General features: G+C 40.1%; 1 protein-coding gene across 3 annotated transcripts in view; it reads left to right on the plus strand.

The window, feature by feature from the left end:
* Positions 1-4,913: 4,913 nt before the first annotated feature.
* The window catches only part of MAPK8 (mitogen-activated protein kinase 8), a 41,817-nt gene continuing 22,834 nt past the window's right edge, over positions 4,914-23,896 (plus strand). For 2 of the 3 annotated variants that reach the window (XM_083866220.1, XM_083866222.1), the window contains exon 1: positions 4,918-4,999. The gene's annotated coding sequence lies outside the window, so the exon portion shown is untranslated. Of the gene's footprint in view, positions 5,000-23,896 lie in introns of all 3 variants that reach the window. The other variant, XM_083866221.1, reaches the window with a different exon arrangement.

A 23,896-nucleotide genomic window follows, 5' to 3' on the forward strand; every position in this document is an offset into this window, starting at 1 on the left:
AGCTTGAGCTTTCAGAAAAATCAGAGAATTCCCCTTTTTGTTTTGGATCTTCTCAAGTCATACAACAGGACCTAACCACTTCTGATAGTGTACTTCTGTGCATCATCCCTATGTCTACTAGATGTGCAAATTAAAGTTTAATTTCCATCATGGTTTCTAAGCAGATTGGAATTTGTCCAGTCATCTATATTTAGCTTAGCAAAGTAATACAGGGAGGTGAGTCTATGCTCTTGTTCTGGTCTTTGCTGTCAGGGGTGTTTCACAGCAGTATCTTAGGGAGAATCACATCAGATTTGTGTAACCCTAAGCTTAGTTAAAAAAAAAAAAAATAGACAAAAAAAGAAGAAAAAGACAAGAGGCCAGTATCTGAACAGCCTGTTTCCCTTTAAGAAATAATTCCTAAGATAATTAAAAAGAAATAATTACTAAGATAATTTAAAAAATACAGCTAAACTGGGAGTGGAGGTGTACTGGAGTTTGTTTCTAAGTTTGTGTTTGAAGAGTGCAGGAAGGCAGCATAACTCCAATTGCCACTCATGACAGTAAACAGTTTTCCTTAAGAGCAATAGATGGCAAAGTCTGGCTCAAACCTCTGGGAGTTTCTAAATCTTTAGAAAGCTCTATGAATGGATGAGACCCAATTAAAATACCACTTTTAGTTCAGTATGTTTAATTTGCTTTTGCTTCTTACACTGCTTTTGAGATGTGATGTGAGGTAAGAAAACATTATTGAACAAGTAGCTCCTGTTTGTGACACCTGATTACAGCTCTGCTGATCCCAGAAGTAATTCCTATGGCCAGTATTCCTATGGTACATCCTCCAATGCATCCACCTAGGATACTGGACAAGAGACTGTGAAGTGATTACTATTTAATGCCAAATGCTCTGAGAATGTAATGGAACCACTTTCTAAATTACAAAAGTAAGTTCAGGTCATTAATCTGAGGAAAGAAAGACTGAAGCTTTAAAGGTTTCTAGGATATGGAATGGAATTCCATGTATATATTCAATGCATAGTTTTATTAAAAATAGCCATTTATACCCAGAAAGGACATGGATGCTGGTTGTAAGGGGGGGAGGGAAAATCATCTTTTCTCTCTTTTGGAATAGAGATTTTCTATTTGTTATGTTCTTTGTCACCGCAATGAAACCTGTGTACAGTAGCATATACTTGTGTATATCAGATTAACACTTTACTTATAGAGTGAAAATATTTTTTCTTTACAATAGCTGAAAAAATATATCTTCATTTCAAAATCCTAGAATGAGTATGTGTAAGTAATCATAGAGTACTATTCCATAAGGCAGAGATGCATGCAGTCACCAAACTAGGATAAAGAGGTACAGCTTCACCCACAGGGTGCTATTGAAGTTATCCTCCTTATTCTGCCTAATGGGGTTCACTGAATGCTAAGGTTTTGTGCAGTATAGACTTAACACACACTATTAAGTATCTTCAAAATGCTTTGGTAAAATCGTAAGATTTACCAAGTCAAAAGAGATTAAGTTGTCTGTGTTCCTCCTCTACCTATCATTTAGCTCACTGTCACTTGTTTTTCAAAACTACTTTCTGAAGTTATTAGGTTTTGCATTGAAATCATTAGATGCAGTGCTAGATTCAACTAGCATTTAGACATGATGTGAGATTATTGGTGTTGGCCAACTCTATTTTCCTGCTCTTTTCAGAGATAATGTATGACACATTACCTAACCTAGAATGGGTGTCTGCATTTAGGAGTTGAAACTTAAAAACTTTGACAAGAATTGGTGCACTCCTGGAATTTTATTTTTTTTTTTTTTTAACCAGAAGGGCAAGGTCGGGGATGAAGAACATTGAATGCTGGTTGGAGAGACCTTTACTGAAAGTTTACCTTCAGTATTCCCTGTGTTCAGTGCCAGAGTCATCAGTGGTGTTGTCCTGTGTAAAGTCATTAAAATTTGGTCAACTTTGAATGGTCTCATGTAGCAGAAAGCATGAAGAGAGGATGGTACAGGAACTTTTCCAATTATGATCACTTTGTAATAACGAGGAAGAAAAAACTGACATAAAATACCGTATGGCCTTGTTCTGAATCCTGAAAATGCCCTTTGCTCTGGAATTATTCTTAGAAAGCCTAAGTCTTCATTGATAAGGGTGCAAGAAGGGATGCTAAGTATGTAACTTAGAAACTTAATGCCAAACCTCGAGAACTTTTCTTGAATTTGCCTATGAAAAATTTCTATTGAATAGTAGTATAAATAAAAACCACTCTATGCTGTGTGTAGAAATATGAGGTATGTGACCCCATAAACACTGTTTTCTAACAGTTAATCTACACATCCCTCCACAAACAATTTCCAGTTGGCTGACTATGTCTAATGATCGCATGTACTTTGGCCCCTATTATCAGTGCAACAATTAATATAAATTGGCTGTACATGGAATTATGGCAGCTCAGGAAGAACTTTTTCAGGAACAACAAAGAAGGGGTTAATAGCATTAATGCTATTTGAGAGAACAAAGTCTCTTGACTAGATGTGCAGAAATGTCTGAGCTTTAGTATCAGCCGTGAGTGTGGCCCCACCTACATGTCTGTAACCTGTCGCATGGTGCCCCACGGTGGCTGCTCGTCTCCTCTGACATTACATGGAGCCAGCGAGTGCTCCATTCAGTTGGGTTATTACTAAACAAAAATATTTGCTCCAGTTCATCATTATTTGCTAGTAGTCAGAATTCAAGTGTATAACTGCATGTTGTAACTATTGTCTGTTTCTAGTTCCATTTAAAGAGGGAATACAGGTCCCTGTAGGTGGTTACTTGGAGTTGATTGCATAGTGCTTTGCAAGATGCAATTAATTCTAAAAATCTATCTGTTACAATGTTTCTTTCATTAGATTATTTTCTTCTATTAAAAGGAAACATTCTAACATTAGCTGTATTCACCAGCAATTAGTATGTCTGGGGTTTTGTACACCTTTCAAGGCTGTAATATGTCTATTAATTTGGGCTTTGATAGCAAATTTCCATTTCACTTTCTTATGTGAAATGCAGCTTCTTTCCCACAATCAATGGTGCAAAAAAAAGGTTTCAGAAAGATATTATTATCAAAATTGCTTTATTTATTTCTATTTGTATTACTTCCAGGATTTTCTAAAAACTTCCATAGTTGGTATTGTCTTTCTACATATATCTATCTTCCTCAGCAAACAATATTGATCAATCTGTCTGCACAAGAGGATATGGGTGTTAATCCTGGCTGTGGCTTCTCAAGCCCTAGGGTTGGAAAAACTGGGCACCCTGAGTACCTAAAATTCCTATGGATCTCTTCTTGATGAAGTGGCTCTTTCAAACACCTTCCTTTTGACTGAGAGGACTGATGTAAAAACTTGCTTCTGCTCCGGAGCACCTTAATGCTGCTCCCAGAGCCCTGTAATGCCTCTCCACACTCCTCAGACTCTTCCTGGCTGTACCAGAGATGCCCATAGGAAAATCAGCAGCAGGTAACAGCCAGTGGGCAGCACAAGGCTTGGCAGTCTCTCAGTGACATTCCTGGGAAGCAGCACACCCTCCAGAGAGCATGTCAGGTCAGCAGAGAGTCCTCTGTGCCTCCAGAAGAGTCATCCACTGCTGTCACTCATCACTTTTCTTAGGAGCACCGCTGGGTGTTCAGGGAGCAGATGGGGCTGCCTCACCCAGCTCCAGCTCCTCTCCTGATGTGACAAGGTCTTTTCCTCCTCAGTGAAGCAGTTCTGCAAGGGCACATGCCCAGGATATCTTGTTTCTATTCACAGTTTGTCTAAAAGTGACTGTAGACATAATCAGGCATTTACTTGCAAAATACCTATTTTGGTTTCAGCCACCTTGTGTCCGTTCACTGCAGCCCCACTCAGCTGAGTTTCTATATGTATTATGCTAATCCATTTCAGTGCAAAAATAAATTCTGTTCTTTACTATGGATGCTTTGTGAACAAAAAAATGACTACTCCTTCTATCTTTCTATGTATTTTTAAATACTGCTCATAGGGTCTTTTCTTTGCAGTAAAAATATACAAAGGCTTGCTGCAGCTCACTGAGGAGCCTCCTTTTGTCTCAAAGCAGGGACCTCCCTGTAGAAAAGAAAAAAAGAAAAAAAGAAAAGAAAAATAAACAAAAATTTAAAACCCCCAACCAACAAAAAACCCCCCCCCCAAAAAAAACAAACCCCAAAAAAAAAAAAAACCAAACAAAACAAAACAACAACAACAACAACAAAAAACCAAACAAACAAAACCCAAAAACCTACCTCACAATGATATACCAAGGAAAATATTAAAAGTCTAAGGAGAGAGTACTCATGTCAGGTGGCAAGAACCAAAGGCAAAACTGCACCAGAACAGACACAGAACAAGAAAATGTTACAGCACTCCAGATGCCCAGTAATGAGATAAAGCCCTGCCGTGCCAGGCGGGCCGCGGGAAGCTGGAGCTGCCAAGGCCGTGGAAGATGCCTGGGAGCAGCACCGGTGCCAGGGGCGAGGGAGGGTGCCAGAGCACCGCCACAGAGCGCCAGGGCAAAGGCCTGAAAACATGGAAATATTTCATGAAAGCCCCAGCAGGAAGAGAGGTCTGGCTGCCGGGCGTAATCCAGGAAAAGAATCGCTCCGGGGGAAAGGGGGCGGAGGAGGCAGAGCGATGCTGGTTCCCGGCAGGAATGAGCGGGCCCGGGGCAGCCGCGGAGCCAAAGCCCCACAGGGCCGCGGTGGGGACCGGAGGCGGCGGGGGCCGAGGGCAGTGGAGACCGAGGGCAGTGGGGCCTATGGGCAGCGGGGAGCGGGCGGGCCGGAGGCGGCGGGGGCCGAGGGCCGGGCTCCGGGGTGGGTGGGCGGCGGAGCGGGGCCGGGCCGGGCCGGGCCGGGCGGGGCGGGGCGAGCGCAGGGGGCGGTGCAGCCGCAGCCGCAGCCGCGGCGGGCGGAGCGCGGTGCGAGTGCGCGGCCGGGGCCCGGCTCATTACTCAGCGGCCGAGGCCGGAGGCGGTGGTCGGTGAGCGGGGCCGGGGCCGCAGCCCCCGGGAGCGGCGGTGGGCGGAGGGGAGCGGGGCGGCGGCGGCGCGTCCCGGGGAGGGAAGGAGGGAGGGAGAGCGGGCGCGCCGCGGGGCCCGGGGCCGGGCCGGGCGGTTTTGTTTACGTTCCGGCGGGCGGGAAGGAGCCTTGGCCGGCCGTGCCCTTGCCGGGGGGCGGGCGGCGGTGCGGGGCGCTCCGGGCCGGTGACCTGCCGCGGCTGCCGGCGGCGGGGGGTCGGCAGAGGGGCGGGTGGATAATGGCGGGGACCTCTTTGTTGGTGTGGCAGGAGGGGCAGGAGGCTCGGCGCGGGCTCCTCCTCCTCCTCCTCCTCCAGCGGGGGCACCGGGCAGGCCGGGCCGGCTGCGGGAGGGACCGTGCGGGGCGGGGGCTGGGAGTGCAGCCCTGCCTGGGCAACTGCCGTGACCTTGCTCTGAAAAATGCCCCTTCTTAAAGCAAAAAATACTTCTCTGGGATAATGGAACTGGTCTAGATACACGGGCTGGGGGTGACCGGCAGCGGCTTTGATGCTTTTGCCTTTTAATTCTTAAATTTCTTTCGAACGGAGTGAGCTGTCTCTTTGCAGAATTTGTTTTGCTTTTGATTTCTGTGTCGTTCCATCCAGCTTTCCTTTCCAAAGGCTGGTTTTTTTTAAGCCTTTCTGCCTGGAGCAGTACCATCAGTGAAGTTTGACCTGAGCTCCTTTAATAACCTACAAAAACAAATTCCACTTGATTATTTATTCCACTCCCCAGCTACAATAATGCTTTTGCACGCATGGTGTGGTTTTGAACCTCACCGTTGTACAGAACAGGCTTGCTGAAGGCTTCCAGGCAGTCTACAAATCCTACACGCTTTGGCCTATCTGATAATACAAACACAAAGGGTGTTGTGCTTGTTCGGGGAAGGAAAGTATTACCTGCCCTAGGGCAGAGCATGTGGAATTGAGCAAGTCTGCTCACTGCAGCCGGGTTTTCCTTACAGGTGTAGAGACTTCACCGGTGATGGTGTTGCAGGTCGTGTGAGACCTGGTTTCAGTTCTAGAGGTGCCCACAAAGGCACTTTGAGGGCAGAATAGTAATTGATGTGCTCCAGTAGTGTCTGCGGGTGTATCTGTGTGTTAGAGAACTTGGAAATGGTTTAGACTGTAACATGAAATGAATTTGGGCCAGACTTATTTAAGGATGCTGTCAAAGTGATTTCACCGACTTACTTGGAGTGTTCCTTATGTATAATGAAGGGGAGCTCTCGATTCTTCTAATAGTAGCTAATAAAAATATTGACTTTCAAATAGTTCCCTGCTTTGATCTTTGTCTCTGGGCACAGTTGTCTTCCCTTTTCCCCCACTTGATTCAAAGATGTGTAACACAGGCTCGTTTGACAGTGGGATGCCAGGGCAGGGACCAGACACATTGCAGCCTGCCTGCAGATGTTGATGGTTTTCAAGGCCAGCTGGGCAATAGTGTGATAGGAGAACAGAGACAGAAGTATCTGCTGAACCAAAACTAATCCAGGGTTGCAGAGGATGTACAAAGTTGTACTCTGAAACAAGGAATTACAATGTCTGCTTCCACTGCAAAAGTTCCCAAGGATTTTAGACCACTGGCTTGTATAAGCATTCAGAGTAATCTTGTGGGCTATCATATACTTCATGGAGATTTCTTAATCAGAAATATTAGTAAAATAATCTAAGAGGGTTCCAGGTCTTGTAGTTTTTGGACTGTGCGTTTTAGGCAGAAATAGGGTTGTCTTTTGTGTGTGTTTTTTTGTATTTTTACTTTTAACCCAGCTCTTCAAGGACCAAGGCTTTGATGGCTTATTAGATGTGCAGGTGTAACCTTCTTTGCAAATGCTTTAGGTAGAATTGTTATGCAAATATTAAGGAATAAATGTTTCAAGATGGTAACAACTGAATCTATTTTCTGCCTGTTATTTACCTGAAATGGCTTTTTATTTATATATGTATGTGTTTTGGTTTCTTTTTTTCATCCTTCCTCAACTACCTAAATTATTTGGATGCTTATTGTTTAAAAGATGCATGGAAAGTACACATTTAGCTCCTCATTTCTGAAGATTGATCCAGCATTTTGGACAAATACAAATGTCCTTCTTAATAGTCTCCTTGAAAAGTATGGTGTGCTATTTCTAAACGTTCATTTCCCACCTTCCCAATCCCTCTCCTTGGCAAAAAAATTGCTCTGTATGTATAGAGGTTTACTGTATTTGTTATTTCCAATATATATAGTGTTTTACTTTGGAAATTAGGCCAATCTTCTTTTGAGTCTTATTTTTAATAAAGGCTAATTGTTTATTGCTGTAAATGCTTCCGTCAAAAAATTCCTTAATTCAAAACCTGCAGAAACAGGCTTCCGTTTACTTTACAGAAGGATCTCTTGGCATTTGAAAGATGTTTAAAAACCTAGTTGAGGCAACTTACGTTGCTTGTCTGCTGTGAAATTCACCACAGTTTTGCCATGGATTCTGAAATACTTTTTTAACATATTCTTGTGTGTGAAGAGATAACAATCTTGGTGTTCCAAGTTTATAATTAACAGCTGCACATTTCTCCTTAACTTTAAATGATTTTTTTCTTTTAAGTTATTAAGGACTAATTCTTGATTCTTTTTCTGTTTAAATTGATTGCCTGTAAGCTTGATACTAAAATTGTTGTTGCCCATACTGCCATTTTTATTGTTGGATAAATGCTGCTTGATATGTGAACAGATGGGATGCTTATTAATCATTCTTAGCTGAATATTGCAGACTAATGGTAAAATGAGGACTGACAGAAAAATATACTTCAGCTCAGTGGTCAGTTGTGTTGCAAACAAAGCAAATACTGTATACGAGCTCATTTGTGTGTACACTTAAAATAAACCAAAAGGGCAAACTTTGATTCTGTGGTGCTACTGGACAGCTGTTTGCTGTAATTATTGATTTTTGAGTATTGAAGAAGAAAAAAAAGACAAGCACACAACTCTGACAGCCTTCCATTACTTTATTGATGCTGTACCAAGCATTTCTTTTTAATATATACATACATATATATAAGTGTGCAGGAAAGTGTCTTAACCCAGTATTTATTTTCCTACTATGAACTATGGCTAAAGTGTCCTATCGTTGTAGTATCCATTCAAACATTTACCTTTCCCCTTATCTGCTGAACTAAAGTTGAAATGTCTCAAGCCTGGTGTTTTGATTTTTTGTGAAATAAGAATGATGAACAGTGGGTGTCCTGTTTCTCACTGGAATCTTGAAAGTTGTGGAAATGGCCAGGTTTAGAAAGTGAAACTGATTGTTCAGCTGTTGGTTGCTGGCAGAAGAGGAGCTGGGGCTTCTGCTGGGCAGGAGTCAGCACCCTGTCAGACTGACAGGGGAATCCAGCACTGGGTTCTGCAGGTGAGTGGGGGCTCCAGTGCCTGGGGGTGCACACAAAGGACTGGGTTTGCAACCTGAGAAAGAGGAGGCTGAGGGAGAACATAGTTGCTGCGTTTAACTAGCTTTTTAAGCAAGGGGGTTTAGAGGTGATAGAGCCACTTGCCCGTCTGAATGAGTCAATGGCTGCAAGACATAAAAATGGAAATTTCAGTAGGTCATGAGGGAATGAATGTCTTGGTGTAGCAGTCACCCCCTCTTATAGATCAAGTGCTGAGAAGGTCCATGGAATCTTCATCCATAGAGACTTTAGACTCAATAAGGTCCAGAGCAGCCTGAGGGGAATGCAGATTTGAAGCTCTTCTCGTTTTGTAGATGAATTACCAAGGTTGCTTCCAAGCCATGTTATAATTCTATTGTTTATAGATTTTAAAACTTCTATTTTCAAATAGAAATTTCAGCTTGAGGAAGTTGGCAAAGCAAAGGCACAGTGATTTAGGTAAGCCAAGTTGCTTGGAACTGTGTTAGAAGTTGTGAAGGGAAAGGTAGTGAGATGTGATAAGCATCTTACTTCATGTCTGCTGATGGCAATACAGATTTTTCTGCCCTGCATTGAACTTTCCATCTGGTTAGGTCAGAAATGCTTCCAGGCTAACATAAAGGCCAAAAAAAAAGGATTATGGTACCTGTCATGCCTGTGGTCACTGTGAACTTAGAAACCTGTGTCTGAAGAAACAGCTGGCAGTCAACAGCCTGGTAGCCAGCTGAAGTTAGTCCAGCTCTTACTTTCTGTATTGGAGGAGCAAGTTGCAGGGCTTTGATCTGCTGGGTGGGTGATAGTTCCTTATGCTTAGCTGGGTTATGGTTATCCCAGCAAGCACCTTCATGGAGCAAAGCAGCTGAGTTCCAGCAGATCACAACAGCAGTCCATGGCTGCACAGGTGGCAGGACTAATGACAGTTACAAGAAAGAAAAGGGCCATGGTAGATCTGTAAATCTCTCTTTAATGCTTGTAATGCCTTGAGAAGATGTCCCACATCTGATTTGTTTCTATGAGTTCTTATATATTTGTCTATTTAGCAAAACCAACCAGAGATCTTAGTGAAAGTGAGGTGAGCATTACAGACAGTTACAACCCAGAGTAAGTGTTTTGTATCTTAACAAAGCAGCTGTCCTGGTAAGAACCTGTAGTATTTTAGTATGTGAATACAGCTGCTCATGTGTGACTCTTGAGAGAATTGTGTAGGAAATCTGGTGTTAGGGGTGTCATATCCTTGAGAATTTTAGATGTATTCTTTAGTAGCTTCAACACCTAAGGTGATGTTTGAGTAAGTACACGTCACAGTGCTTACTTGCAGTACCATATAAAAATACATAGTTTTGAAGATGTAATCCTAATGTTAAGTTTTACTATGGAAACAGTAAAAGTGGATGGCATGGTTGACATGCCAACCAACATACATCTCGATAAATTCTGGATTTTTCATTGTGTTTTGGATGGTGACAAACATCCTAGTCACCTTCACAGAAGGAAGAGTAGTAACATGAACATGATTCACTTCACTAAGAAGTGAATACTCGGGAGGCACACAGTAACAGGAAGGTCCTTGTGCCTGGCTGCTGCTCATTTAATGAGCACTGGAGCCTTCCAGCAGTGGGTGACTTTCATTTGCACAGTGGCAGCAGTGCAAAACTCATCCTTGTTGAACAATAGACAGGGTTTCTTTTGCTGTTTTTTTGAAAAGCATTACAAGGTTCTTGTGTCACTTTAGTGTCAAGATGGTGTAAGAAAAAAGAGAGTTGAGTTTATAATAAGATTATATTGGACATAAAAAGGTTTTGTTAATACTAGCATGGCATTGTGGGAAAATCAGAAAACCTTGATGTGATGAGGGCTACTTTATTTCCCCCCCTATTTTAGTTTATTTGAAATTCTTTCTTGGTTTTCTTCAGAAAATTTCTCATCACAGCTCTTTGTAGGCATATACACCAGCGCAAGTGTACAGTGCACAACATTGCTTCTGAAGGCCAATATTCATATTTAAAGAATGGAAATTCTTAAGCTCTTCCTATTTTGGAGAACTTCTGTCATATGGTAAGGAGTATTTCTTTTTCATTTGGGTCAGCTGGCCTAGTTGTGTGCCCTCCCAAGATGGGAGCCCCTTGATGGGGGGGAATGTTGGAGATCCAGCACTGATGCTGCCAGCTCTGCTCAGAATAGCCACAACTCTGGTGTGTTATCAACCCCTTTGTAGCTCCCAGTGCAAAGCCCAGCACTGTGAGGGCTGCTGTGCGAAAATGAGCTCCAGCTCAGCCAGACCCAATACAAGCTGTGAGCACAGGGGTGTTCCCATCATTCCTGGCTGGGCCAGCCTTGGCCAGCAGCGTGTCTGTCTTGGCGTGGCTGACTTTGGCTCTGCTGGACGTGGAGGAAGCTTCTGGCAGCTTCTCACAGAAACCACCCCTGTAGTCCCCTGGCTACCAAGACCTGGCCATGTAAACCCCATACACTGGGGCACAACATCAGGCACTACTGGAGTCTAAGAGAAATGGGGCAACAGAACAGACTATTGCTATTAATAATTACTGGTGTCCTGTCCTACAAATTACCCAGGAAGTAGTTGCTTTATTTTGAAATGTGCTGCCTTCCTTCCCACTCCACTCCCAAGAAATTATTGTGTAAAGTATTGTATTGTGTTACAAGAGGTATCTCTGAAGGAATTCTTAGTGCTGAAATTGTCATGTGTTGGAGATTTTTGTTCCATTCTAAAGCTCTTATTACAGCGGTGTTTTATGCCAAATACTTTAGGCAGGATTTCACAGCACATTAATCTGCTTGTATTTCACAGATAAATGCATGAATTAACAAAAGTAGCACATTCATAATTGGATTCTAAGTTTTCGTAGCTGGGATTAAAAGTTAACATTAATGTAGTTTTAAAACATTCTGAAAACTTTTTTTCCCAGCTGTTACCTAAATCCTTCCTTCCTCTAATGTTCTATAGCTATTGTCCTCTTGATCACTGATACTTAGTTACTATTTTAGGTCACTTGGTATCTTTGTTTGCTGTTGTCCTTTGAAACAATTAAAGAACCATTTGTGGGTTTTTTTCTGAAACGTTTAGCTTTAAAATGCCTTTTTTTTTTCCCTGCAAAAAGAGGTTAAAGAACAAGCATTTCCTCCTACCCCGAGAGTAATCCTGGAGTGCGATTTTGCTTCTAAACTTGTGCAGATCTCATTGAAGCACTCTGAGTTATATTCACTGCTTTATTTTGCTGATGGTTTGGCTCTGCTTTGCCAGTGGTCATTGGATGTGCAGAGAGCTGAGATATGCAGGCAGCCCTTTGTGGGATGGTGGGAATTAGTGGTCCGGTAGGTAGTCAACTGAAACTGTTGTGCCCAGATTAGTAATTTATTTTTTCTTGTCAGTTTCAACTTGTATATGGTTAAGTACTGTATGGTTATGTATTTTTCAAGTACCTGAGTAAGTTGAATAGGCCATGACACACGATTCTGCCAAAGGGGAGCTACATAAAGCATCATGGAATGGCATTCCCTAGAATGCAGTAGTTTCAGTCATGGTTTAGGCATGATTATGATTAAATGTGTTTTCTGGGTCCAGCAGCAGACACTCAGATTGCACTTCTGACAGTAAAATTGGATGCTTAAAATAGAACAGCTTGTTGAACTGTTGCTTTACTGGATTTTTACTGATTTCATATTTTAAGAACATTATTTAAAAAAACCCAAACAAACCAAATTAAAATAACAAACAATGCCCTTCAATAAACCTGAATATTTTAAAATTTTTGAAAACTGAGTACCTTGATTTTTTCCCCATTTACCATTCTTTTCTATAATCTTTTTTTTTGAAAAAAGATTAAGGAATTGGAAGATCCTTGTCTTATCCTATTATTTCTGAAAAGGAGAGTTTTGCTAAGAATAGTCTTTTAATCTGTTGTCATAACAACTTCTTTGCCAAAATATAGACTTACACAAGTTTTCTTTTGTTGAAGCTGTTGTGGTTTATGATTTCTGTGACAACACTGACCTGGAAGACACAAGGGGTATTTTATATATTGTCATAATAGGATTCATCGTGGAACCAATCTGTAGTGGAGCTTCGTATGACATTCCATTAAAGATTCTGTAGAGATGTTCTGTCAAATGCAGCACAGCAGAGTTTGCAGAGTGATTTTTTTTTTTTTTTTTTTTTTTTTTTTTTTTTTTTTTTTTTTTGGTAGATTTAGCACTGCTCATTCTGATAATGCTTGTTCTAGAAAAATGCTACCTAATAAATGTTTTCATGGTTAATTGAAGTCGCGGTTCAGGAGTCCATAAAAAAAATTGAAGAGGAAAGATAGGATTAGAATCTTCATCATTAGAAATACCAGTTTACAGGGTGTTTAATACTGCATGCTGCAGCCTGTCTGCCTATTTACAGCCTCCTGGCATTTTTGAATCTAAAACCTGTTTTAAAGGGAACAGAAGATACTTTTCTAAGAGAATCTCTGCTGATACCTAATGACTGAAGAAAACAAAAATATTTAAGAACAGAGGAACTTTGCAGTGTACTCCATTACAAATACATCACTTCACTGTACAGCTTCCTATGTTAAGCTTTGTGTCACATGAAGCCTTATCACAAAATACAGCCCCCTGGAAAACACATGATGCAGAATACCATATTGCAGCAGAGTGGCACTGTAGTAAACTAGATTAGAAGTGATCTGTAACTTGGTAAGAATTAAATGCTTTGGCCACAGGTGAAGGTTTTCCAGAGAGGATGCACTGGTATTCCAGAGCAGCTGTGTTGTAGGAGTTGACTGTGAGAAATGCTGGGAAGTTGTATGTGCTGGTGTCTTACTTGCTGCTGATTTGGATTACCAGGATTGTGTCTATCGCCAAAATTGATTTGAAAGCTTCAGATAAAGTTTGGGTAAATCTTAAGCTTTGTAACTCTTAGTGCAGCTTTCAGGAGGTTTAAGTGTTTATGTTGGTGTCTTTCTCTAGAGATATCTTCATGCTTAGATTATGTACCTTTAAAGATACTGTATTAAAGATACTGTATTAAAGAAACCTGGAAATCTGGATAGCACCTGGTGTGTATTAATCACAGATTGTTGTTGTTATTATTATTATTATTATTGTGAGGCTTCATTTCCCTGTCACAAATTGGCAGACTCTCCTGCTTGCTTGGAGAGGGAGATGGCTGAAGGAATAGTAGATAAGCCAGCACAAGTTGTTTCCTTTCCATGGAGCTGATAGCATACATTCACTTATGCATCTTTCTTTCCTTGCCAGGCTACTGGAAGTCTCTGTATTTTGACTTCTCATTTTTCTGTTTTCTGAACCTTAATTTTGTTTAACTTCCCATGTGATGAAGTTAGAGCTGCTGGTGGCTGTAATGTGTGTTTTACCTAATTGGCAGGCAGGCCCTAAATCAAAAGTCTGGATCATTTCTTCTGTGACCAGCTGCTTTAGTCACAGTTGTAAAAGAGAGATAGAACTGAATAGCTCGAAGTGCCAGAACTGCATCAGTTACCTGGCTGGTTTAGGTAATACATGTGTGTGTGTAAGACAAACAGAAACATACAGCCCACGTGGCTTTTTTCCTGTGCTTTATGGCAGTCTCTTTAATTGTCCTGTACCATTAACAAACAATGCCTTAACTCTTCATGAATGACTATTATATGCATTTTTTTAGTGTTATTTGTAGTAGAAGGGCTGTAATTTATAGAATAATGCATTATGAGACAATGTCTTAGATGTAGAGAAATGTAGGTGTAAAAGGAGGAAGGTTGATTAAATTAAATCCTCTCAATAGAAAATTAACTGATAAAAAGCTAAAAAATGTCTATTTTGAAAAGAATATCACTGCAAAACTTACATTGTTTGTAATTTACTGTGGGTGCATTTGTTACTTGGTTCTTCATTATCCTGCATGTGGAAAGCATGTGATGAATTTTATCTGAGTAAAGAATTCAGTTCTCAGATGAATTCAATTTGATACTAAACAAAGCTAGTGTTTTAGTGGTACCAGAAGTGGTTGTCTGATTTTGGATGTTTTGCAAGAGATGTTTCAAAATATGAGAATTTGCTTTACAAATGTGTGGTAATACTGACTTTTATATAGAGGGTACTCAAAAGCTGTGAATGCAGGTTCTGCAGTTGAAGTTGATGCTGCTGACCCTTGTTCAGCAGTCAGGATGAGAAAATACTGGTATGTTGTTCTTGGTTTGCATAAATGCTTGCTTTGAGCTTCTGAGGGAAATGTGGAGGTGCTGACTCTTCTGTGCTCCAGGGGGAGCAGTGTGTGAAATCGCTGGTGGAGCTTTGGTGGTTCAGTCTGTTCCAGCTGCCCCAGCAGTGCTAAGAAATGGTTCACCTGGAGCAGTGTTTAGCAACAGGAGTGTTTCTTGTGGCTTTTCTGCATGTTTGCATGTGATTTTATACTACCTCTTTATAGACAGTATCAGTATTTTGCTAGTTACAGTCTTAATTTTATTGCTGCTGGTGGGAGGTCTTTCCTTACAGTTAAACAGCCTCTGAATCATTAGTTACTTCTGACAGTGTATCAGACTGCTCCAAGGTGCTTGAGACATGGAAGTGGAAAAGCTCAAGTTCCAGTTGACTAATACGAAAATCCTGGTTTTCCCAACTTCAGGTTTCCCTAATTTCAGGTTCAGCTGTTAGTATTTTGGCACTGGTGACTGCACCTGTGAGCGATTGCTATTTCAAGTGGACTAATACTTGAATGTAATTTGATGCAGGGCGTTCCAGCACTGGTGCAGAAAACATAATGTTGAAAATTAGCTGTTTGAGCTCATTCCTGATTTTGTTATTAGCCTTCTATTGTGAGTTTTAAAACCATTTGGGGTGAGGTTCCCAAAATAGCACAATCTTTAGTGGAAACATTTACTTTTGGTGAGATGCTCTAGTATTGATCAGTAAGTCTGACAGGGGAAGCGCTAGAGAACATGCCAGTTTCAAGTTCCTATCCATATGACTAACTCTGCAAATGTAATCCCTGAGGCATCCCTGCTTCAGTGACACTGTAGAACATGTCTGTCCTCAGTGTCAGTGAAAGTGGCTTTTTCAAGACAGGGCAAGTAACAGCATGAACAGGGAAAACTCAAGGGGCTGCATTTGACAGCAGCTGCTAATGGAAGCTCTGCTTGGGAAATAAGTATGTTCCTCTTTGCTGGAGAGATTCTTGCCTGGCTGCCAGTAATAATTCATCCCTCTCCTGTCCCTCCCTTCAAAGCAAACAAGGAAGCTCCCAGTGTTAGTGGTGGGTGAAGATCAGGGTGTTCACTTATGCTCCACCCAGGTGCTGGAGCTGCTGGAGCAGCCCCTTCATGGCCTGACCGAAGTGACTGAAAGAAGCAGCAGGTCAGTTTAAAGAAGATGAAAAACAAAATACGCCTTTTTTTTTTTTTTTTTTTTTTTTTTTTTTTTTTTTTTTGCATGGATAAAAAGGAATAGCTCCTATTTTGCATGTATATATATTTTAATGATTCCTAGTCTGTCTCTAAGCTGGAAGCTGGCTTTCAGTGGATATGAAATTTTGTGGATTCATTTTGTCCCCTTCCATTGTAGTTAATAAAGTACATAAATATTAGGGTGGGGAGGATTTAAAATGCAGGAAGCTCAGTAAGTGTAATTGAGATAAAAAGTTGCTGGTTGTTTTTTCTATGAAGAGGTTTTCTCCTTTCCTGCCCCTCAAATTCTACTACAACAATATAAAAGGTAAAAGTTCACCTATTTTTGTAAGAGGAGGAAAAAAAAGAGGGCTGAGCATGGAGTCTATCGAAGGATTTTTGAGAAATTGAGTAGCATTTATCAGTAGCTCTGGTATTTCCCTAGAACATCCTCAGTTCATCCTCTGGGCACTTGGATTCTGATCTCCTGCATCATCCTTATTGTGTGTTTTAGAGACGGGGTTAAAAACCACTCAGATGTTCGTCTGGCAAATCAGGCTCTGCTTTGTTGTTATTTTTGTCTTCGTGTTCTCCTTGGTAAATTTTAAATACTTATTTCTGTTTCGATTCAGGTTCTGGAAGAACTCTTCAGTCACTACTAATCAGGGTGAGCCACTCCTTGTGTCTCTTGAGCCCTTTATGCTTTTTATATACTTGTATCTGGAGCTGAGCATTGCAAGAAAGCTCTGTCTATGTAAGGTAATAGGATTACTTTTCTGTTCCAAACAGAATTGGTACTTGGGGAAAGACATCAGTAGTGAAGATTAAAACCAGATTGTCAGACACTATGAACCTGTGCTGTTTAAGTGGTAGGCACCTCCTTGTTAATAAAGGGCCTCCAGGTGAATTTTGGAATGCATAATTAAGTTCAGTCCATTGCAATTTGCCTTCAAATAGATAAACTTTTATGGAAACTGTAATAAGGTGACTACTGGCCAAGAAAAGACTGCTGGAATGGAAAGGGGGTTGGTTTATTTCCCTGTATGTCCTCCCCTTCGAGTAGACTCTTCAAATTACAATAACTGTCTTAATGAGGTGAGATGGCAGATACATATGAAGAAAACTATATCCAGTTTCTTAGATGACTAGAAAAAGTTGCCATGTGATCCAGCTGGAGCATGCTGTTAGTCACTATATGAACCTGTAAACTGCAATATTAAATTATGGCAAAGGTTGCATTCGTATTAATGGATTTTGTTCATTGTTTATTAATTTAGGACTCTATGTAGTTGTTCCCTGTTAAATTGTACTGAGGACAGAGTTAGATTAACACGGGGGGCTCTAAATCTGTGCAATAGATTCATCAATCTGGTTTGCCAATGTTTGCCAAACCAGTAAAGTAATTCCTTGATTTAAACAGCCCATATTACATTTTAAGTTTCATTTGCTGTTGTGTACTCAGGAATATTTTGCTTTATAGCAAAATTTATTTTTCTGTACCAAACCTGTCATCTTTCCTGAAATTACCATCTTTAGTGGAGAAAGCCATCTGTTTATTGTTAAATACTCAAAAGGTTCCGGGAAATCAAGTAATTGGCTTTGACTTTTCTGTATAAAAATGGCTATTTAAAAAAAATGTAACAGTCCTAAAGTTAAAAAAAAAATAAATGTCCTTAAATTTCTTGTCTTTGAGCAAACTGGAGTGACACTATACCCTTTTCTGTTTGAACTTGAAAACAGTAGGCAAGTAATAACATAGAAATCTAAATGTGCCCTTGTGTTTATGCAGGTTTCCCCAGCCTCAGTACTTCTTTTCTTGATGAGCACTGAGATCTAGTGTTCACCTTTGCTTTACTGAATCTGTAACAAGTGGAGCTTGACTTCTTGGCGGACAAAAGATGCATTAAAATGCAGTTATATTAAGAAATGTGCCTGTGCTGTGCTTCAGATCTGAGCCATACAGGAATCATTGCAGTATATTTGTGGCTTTGTTTAATAGTTGCAAGTAGAAAATCGCTGCTGAGATCAGGGCTCTAGGCTTTCAGTTTGTGCTGTGGCACTTGTCCTGTGAGTGGTGTGAGCAGGGCAGAGGTCTGTGTAGTGCAGGGGCACTGCCATGGCCAGTGCCCATCAGCTGGAGGCCTCATTAAACACACAGAAACATTAGGGGTGGTTCAGGCAACCGTGTGGAGGTTGTTCAGCTTGAAACCATCTGATCTGTGAAAGCGTAATTTGAAAGCCGTGCAAATCCTGGAGTCATCAGTGAGACTGTTCCATTTTAGAATAAGCTTCAGGTTTTTAGACATCTTTGGCATTTGTAGTGGTTTAGTAGTATCTTGCTGCAGTTTTCACCCAGATAATGTTAACTCCTTTTTCTAAATGCTCTATCTGCATTAACATTTAACTGGAAGTATTGCAAAATACAACATTCAGTTTCGAGGGCAGTGTGGACAAACAAAACATTAAAACCATAATTACTTATGAGACTAACTGCATGAGCTATGAAGTTACCTTTAGAAACAATTCTTTTGTTTTCTAAATTTGAGTCTTTGAAGCATATCTGAAAACTAGGCTGTGTTTGCACTATCCATTTAGCAGGTGTCCAGAAACCTTTAAACATGACAGCTGAAAATTAGACAAGCATTCAAAAACACATGATGCATACAAATCAGCTATGTGTGAGCTGTATTTTCACAAAGAAATTAAATAAAATTCATTAATGCAAGAGCTTTACTGTCTATTTGTTTTGCATGTATCTGAAGAACTGTTGGATTTTTCTAGGTCAGCCACTGATTCCTAGAGAACATTAATGTTCATAGTGTTAGATGCCTTCTAAATGGAGTTACTGAATCATCATTGATAGGTAGCTTATGTTGCTATATTATTATATTACTATTTAATGTGTTAATATATGTAATTGTTTTATTTTAAAATTGCCTTCTTCCATTTCTGCATCTTTTTGACTGTCATGGTCTTCATTTTTTGTCAGTCCTATTTCTGAGCAGCTCCTATAGTAATTTTTCACTGTAGAACAGTTTTGCCAGCACATGTAGGCAGATGACTATTAGTTGGTTTTCGTGTTGTACCTCAGACATGTCTTGCCCCAAAGACTGCTGGCTTAGCATCCAAAGTTTCTTCCAAGACTTAACCCACTTGATGCTTGCTTGTTTAGGAGGGGATTGCTTTAGAAATCATGAACATGAAAATCATGTCTGATTTAATGCAAAACTAGTAGTTAACGATGGTTGTTCCTATTTCTGGTTTTTCTCATTTCTTATGTTTTATTGTATTTCAGGGTACTGGGGGATGAAAATATCTTCTCAGCTGAGTATGTATAATAAGCTGAGTATATGTAATTTCTTGTATAAAAGGATACTCCTAGAGTAGGAGATTCTGCATTATAGCATAGGATGTATCCTGGATTTTCAGGTTGTGTTGTCTAATGAAGGTGTAAACCAGCAGTTAGGAGCAGTCTTAGAGACTGAGCTGTACAGAACAAATGTTTCTCCACCTTTTCACTTGGCAATATTCTGGCCTATTCTATTTCTGTGTCCCTAGTGGGAAAATTCTCACTGGGGTTCCATTTCTTTGTCTGAACAGAACAGATGCCTCTCAAATATATGGTTTTTGTCAGTTTTCAATGCAACCTTTGAAGCTTTCTTGTGTGTTGTCGGTATCTCTAGTGATGGGAAAGTGCAGAAGAGGTAAAATATTTTGTGCTCTTGTGTCAAGTGAGAGAGGCTTTCTTTCACGAGACCTGTTCCATTTCTGTTCCCCTGTTTGCCTGGAATGCAAGCATTCAGGTCACTGCCTAGGCAAAGTAACCTTGTGCATAAATTATGTGTTGTTTTCAAAGTGATTTCCAATTTCAAAAACACTGTCCTGGTCTGTATTTCATGTGAAGGCTAGCAGGTGTCATAGCCAAGAAAATATTGTTTCATGGTGGTGCTGTGCAGAAGGTAAATACCCAGATGTCCTGGGGAAAGCACATGGTTTTCCAATTAATTTCTAATTGTGGATACATAAACTTGCTGTGCTTAATCAGTGGCCCATGAGCTGAGAAAGGTTTTAATTGCCTGCTGTTTCAGCTAAACTTCTTGGAGTCCTCATGCAGATGAGCCTGGACTGATATTTAAAAGTAAAATGTGAGATTGCCCAAGTGCAGCCAGAAGGACACGGTGAGGACAGGCCAGGTAACAGCCTGTGCCACGAGATCTGCACAGCTGTGAAGCTGGATGGGGCCACACTGGTGCCACCTCAGGTCTAAACATGTTACATTCATGTGCTCTTTAGAGTTAAAACTCTCCTACTCTGGAGACCTCTTTTGAGCAGTGACCAGTGGTATTGTGTGTAAAAAGTATTAAATGGAACAGGGTCTGGAATGAGTATCAATCCATTTCTCTCTGCCTTCCAAACAAATCAAATTATATGTTCTGCAAAGACAAGTTTACCAGATCTATTCCTATTGTTTATATAATTTCCCACTGCAAGTTTTTATGTTTTGTTGTTTGGTGTTGGTTTGTTTTGTTGGTTTGTTTTTGGTTTTTTTTTTCAATCTGGCCATTTCTAAGGTTTTTAATGCACCTGCAGTAGGACTTTTAAATTGAAAAATGTATGAGCAAAGAATTAGCTTCTCCCTTTCCCATGGTACCTTTCTATCCCAAACCCATCTGTTTCTCCAATATATTATGCTGTTCTGAAAAAACATTAACATATATTGTCCGTACATTGTCCTGTATTTTGATTAATAAATTGAGTGTTTTCTGTATTAGAGACAAAATTTAGTGTTGACATACAGCATTATGCTGTCTTCCAGATATCTTAAAGTAAGCAAGTTTATGAAGAACAGTCTTGTTGAGACATGCTAAAGGTGCTTGCCTTTCTTTAAGCAGAAGAAAATGGCAAATGTGTGCACATTTGTGTATGAACAATGGTATACATGCTTTCTTTACTGTTTTAAATATGCGTATTTTAAAGTTGGACTTTCAAGTCTTTAAAGACTTTTGGTCAGACTTCATTCTTAGTATTATTCACTTGTGGAGGAGGAGGTGTCAATGAAACAATTAATAAATGTCCATACTTTTTAAGGTTGGCCGTGATACTGTTATAGATAAATGCGACTTGCATTTTCATGGAGCTGTATGTTGAATGCATCCATGTTTGTTTTTACAGCTGTATCAGGCTGTACAGAACTGAGGAGTGGAAGTTGTTGACCATCTGAAGTCTGCTGAAGAGCTGTGGAACTGTAGTTTCTATTAGTGAATTCAGAATAAAACTTACACACAGCCTTGCAGATCCCCTCGGGGATTTCGCTCTGAATATTGTGTTACTTTCAATTCCTATATTTTTGTTGTGCTTCCTTGGGTAAATAGTATTTACGGCAATATGGAGAACTAGTGACTACGTAGGAATATTTTAGAGTTCAGTTTTGAAATATCCTTATCTTGACTGATTGTGGGCTACCAGTAAGAGGTTGCCATATAGTGTAATTTGGTTAGGCACAGCATTTTCAAGGAAAGGCACAATGGTTGATGTGTGAGAGGAAACTCAACTTTTCTGTGGGATTCTTTCTGTGCTGGCAGTTGACAGCATTCTAGCAAGTTGACAGTTAATGGGACAAATGTATTATTAGTTTCCTCATTAATAATAGAAATCTGGAATCTCCATCCTCCCTCTCTTTCCATATGTGCCTCTGCAAAATTGCTAGAAAATGGAACAAAATGTCAAATTTCAGGCAGGCAGATTTATCTGATATAGCTTAATCATGTTTTAATGAAGGACACGGCCTGCATACATTGTGTAAGAATCTTAAAAGCCTGACAATTTCTGAATTTAGACTTGCTTTAATATTTAAAGATAGGATTTTTGGTGTGGATCTTTGAAGCTAGGCTTCATAAGACTAGTCACCAGTAAATTAACAGATAGGAAAGAAAGTAGTATTTGGCCTTCTTCTATGAGCTGTGTTCACAGACCTGGGCAGGACCAGGTATTTGTGAGGATGCTTCTGTTGAGATCAAGAAAGGGGGATTACAGTGGGTTCTGAGCTGAGGGGGAGGAAAGCACTGAATGGGAGTGAGCTTGGTTAAAAAATGAGAGGCTGACGTTCTCTATGGTTGATGCTCAAATCTGTGTAGAAATCATGAGACATTGAGGCAAGGGGTGCAGAGGAGGTGGATGTCAGGGCTGACTCAGTCTGAGGAAGCTGTAATTAATGGCCTGATGAAATGCCAGAGGGCTGGAGCCAGGGATGTAAGGCATATGTAATTTCTAAGACCTCTTTGCTGGTCTGAGTGCATTACATCCAAGTGGCTCGTTTACATCCCACACTCGCCACACAAAATGTGCAAGAAGAAATGGCTTTTCTGAGAATTGGCTCCATGTCTTCTGAAGCACTGAGTAAATCTGTTTTATGCTAGGAGAGCATGCATTTAAAATGAAGAGAGACTGTACCTCTTGCTGTCACAGGGCAGGCTGATAATTTTTGATGAATGCTATGTAGGGCTGCAGAAAAAGGAATGATAATTTAACAGCAAGTGGAGACACTCCTTCCTCGCTTTGGGATACCTCTCTGTCCTTCCTCATATTATTAGTAAAAATAAACAATCAGTTCTTTTATATGCTGCTGTATACTAAAATACTGTTATGAATTATAAAATGGTTAGTAAATACAAGTTTCCTTGTGCATATTGGCAAGCATATTTTACAGTTTTGAACGTGTAGCAAATTATGAGGCTTCAAGGCAATAAAATTTGCTTGGTTATAATACTGTGTATGGTATATGTGTAAAATCTGTTACTATAAAGGAATTATTTTCTCAGAGAACACTATCTCTCAAGATCCTTTTCTTAAACTATACTTGCTTTGTTTCACTTTTGATTCTATGAAGTTTACCAAAATGAAAGAAAATGCAATTAAACACTTGACTTTGGCTATTCAGAATACTTACTGACTAATGGGAAGGTGGCACCATTCACCTGGAAACCTTGGACGGTGGGGAGCAATCCTTCCTGCATTTGTTTCTGTGGAATTACCTAAAGTGAAATATTAAGCTTTCATTATCTTGATGCTGATACCAAACAACAGAGCTCTGGGTACTAAGCTGTTCCAGCTAATCCTCTGCATTGTTCAATGTCACTACATCTTAATGCAGTTTTAGTGGATAAACTCAAGGTACTGGGTTTTTTCTCAGCTGATGATGAACAAATATAAGATTACATGAATTAGTGTCTCGATTCTTTGTTTTCTGATTTTCGAAAATGCGTTTGGCTGATTTCATACTGTCGACAGCAAATTTTCTCTTTTCTAATTCACAGAGGGTTTTGTCATTATATGTTGTTGGGCATTTTTATTCCAAAACTATGTGCAAGTACATCTGTGAACAGTGTTGAGAAAGTCACAGAATCCAAAGTGGTAAGATGGATAGGGAAGAAAGAGCTAGGGTTTGTGTCATGTATTGCTAAGAAATTGGGCTTTTGGTCTCCCTCCAGTAAGCTGACCTGCACCCTGCCAGTACCGTCTGGATACAGATTTTTCCTTGTTTTACAGAACAGTTGCCCAGTTATTCCTCCCCTATCAACTGGGGAAGGAAGCCTTTAATGAAACTGCCAAAATACTGAGAGAAGCTGGTTTGGTATTTAGTCAACTCTTTATAAGTGAGATTTGGTTTTGTGGCAGCATTTTGGAAAAGGAGTCTTTAAATGGACTTTTCTTTTGAGATGAATACCAATTAAGGTAGTGTGTTTTTAATTAGTAATATATGAAATAGTTAAAAATATCTCCTTTAAAGAATATTACAATGTTTTTATTGTGCCTCTAGCTGTGAAATGAATGCAGGTGAGCTAGTTAAAAGTGGAATACGTAGATTCTTAAAAGAATATTACTTGTGCAATATTTGTTATTATTTGTGGAGGCAATGTTTGCATTGTCTGTATTCTCAAAGCTTGCTTACAATTTAACAAATATATAATGTTGTGGCATATGGAAGGCAAGAATCTCTTTGGGACTCTTGAATAATATGGGAAAATATTCCTTAAGTTAGTAACAATGGAAAACAGCATGCTGTCAGTCTTGAAGAAACAGA

The sequence above is a fragment of the Zosterops lateralis genome (genome assembly GCF_965231275.1).
Source record: "Zosterops lateralis genome assembly, chromosome: 8".
Lineage (NCBI taxonomy): Eukaryota > Metazoa > Chordata > Aves > Passeriformes > Zosteropidae > Zosterops > Zosterops lateralis.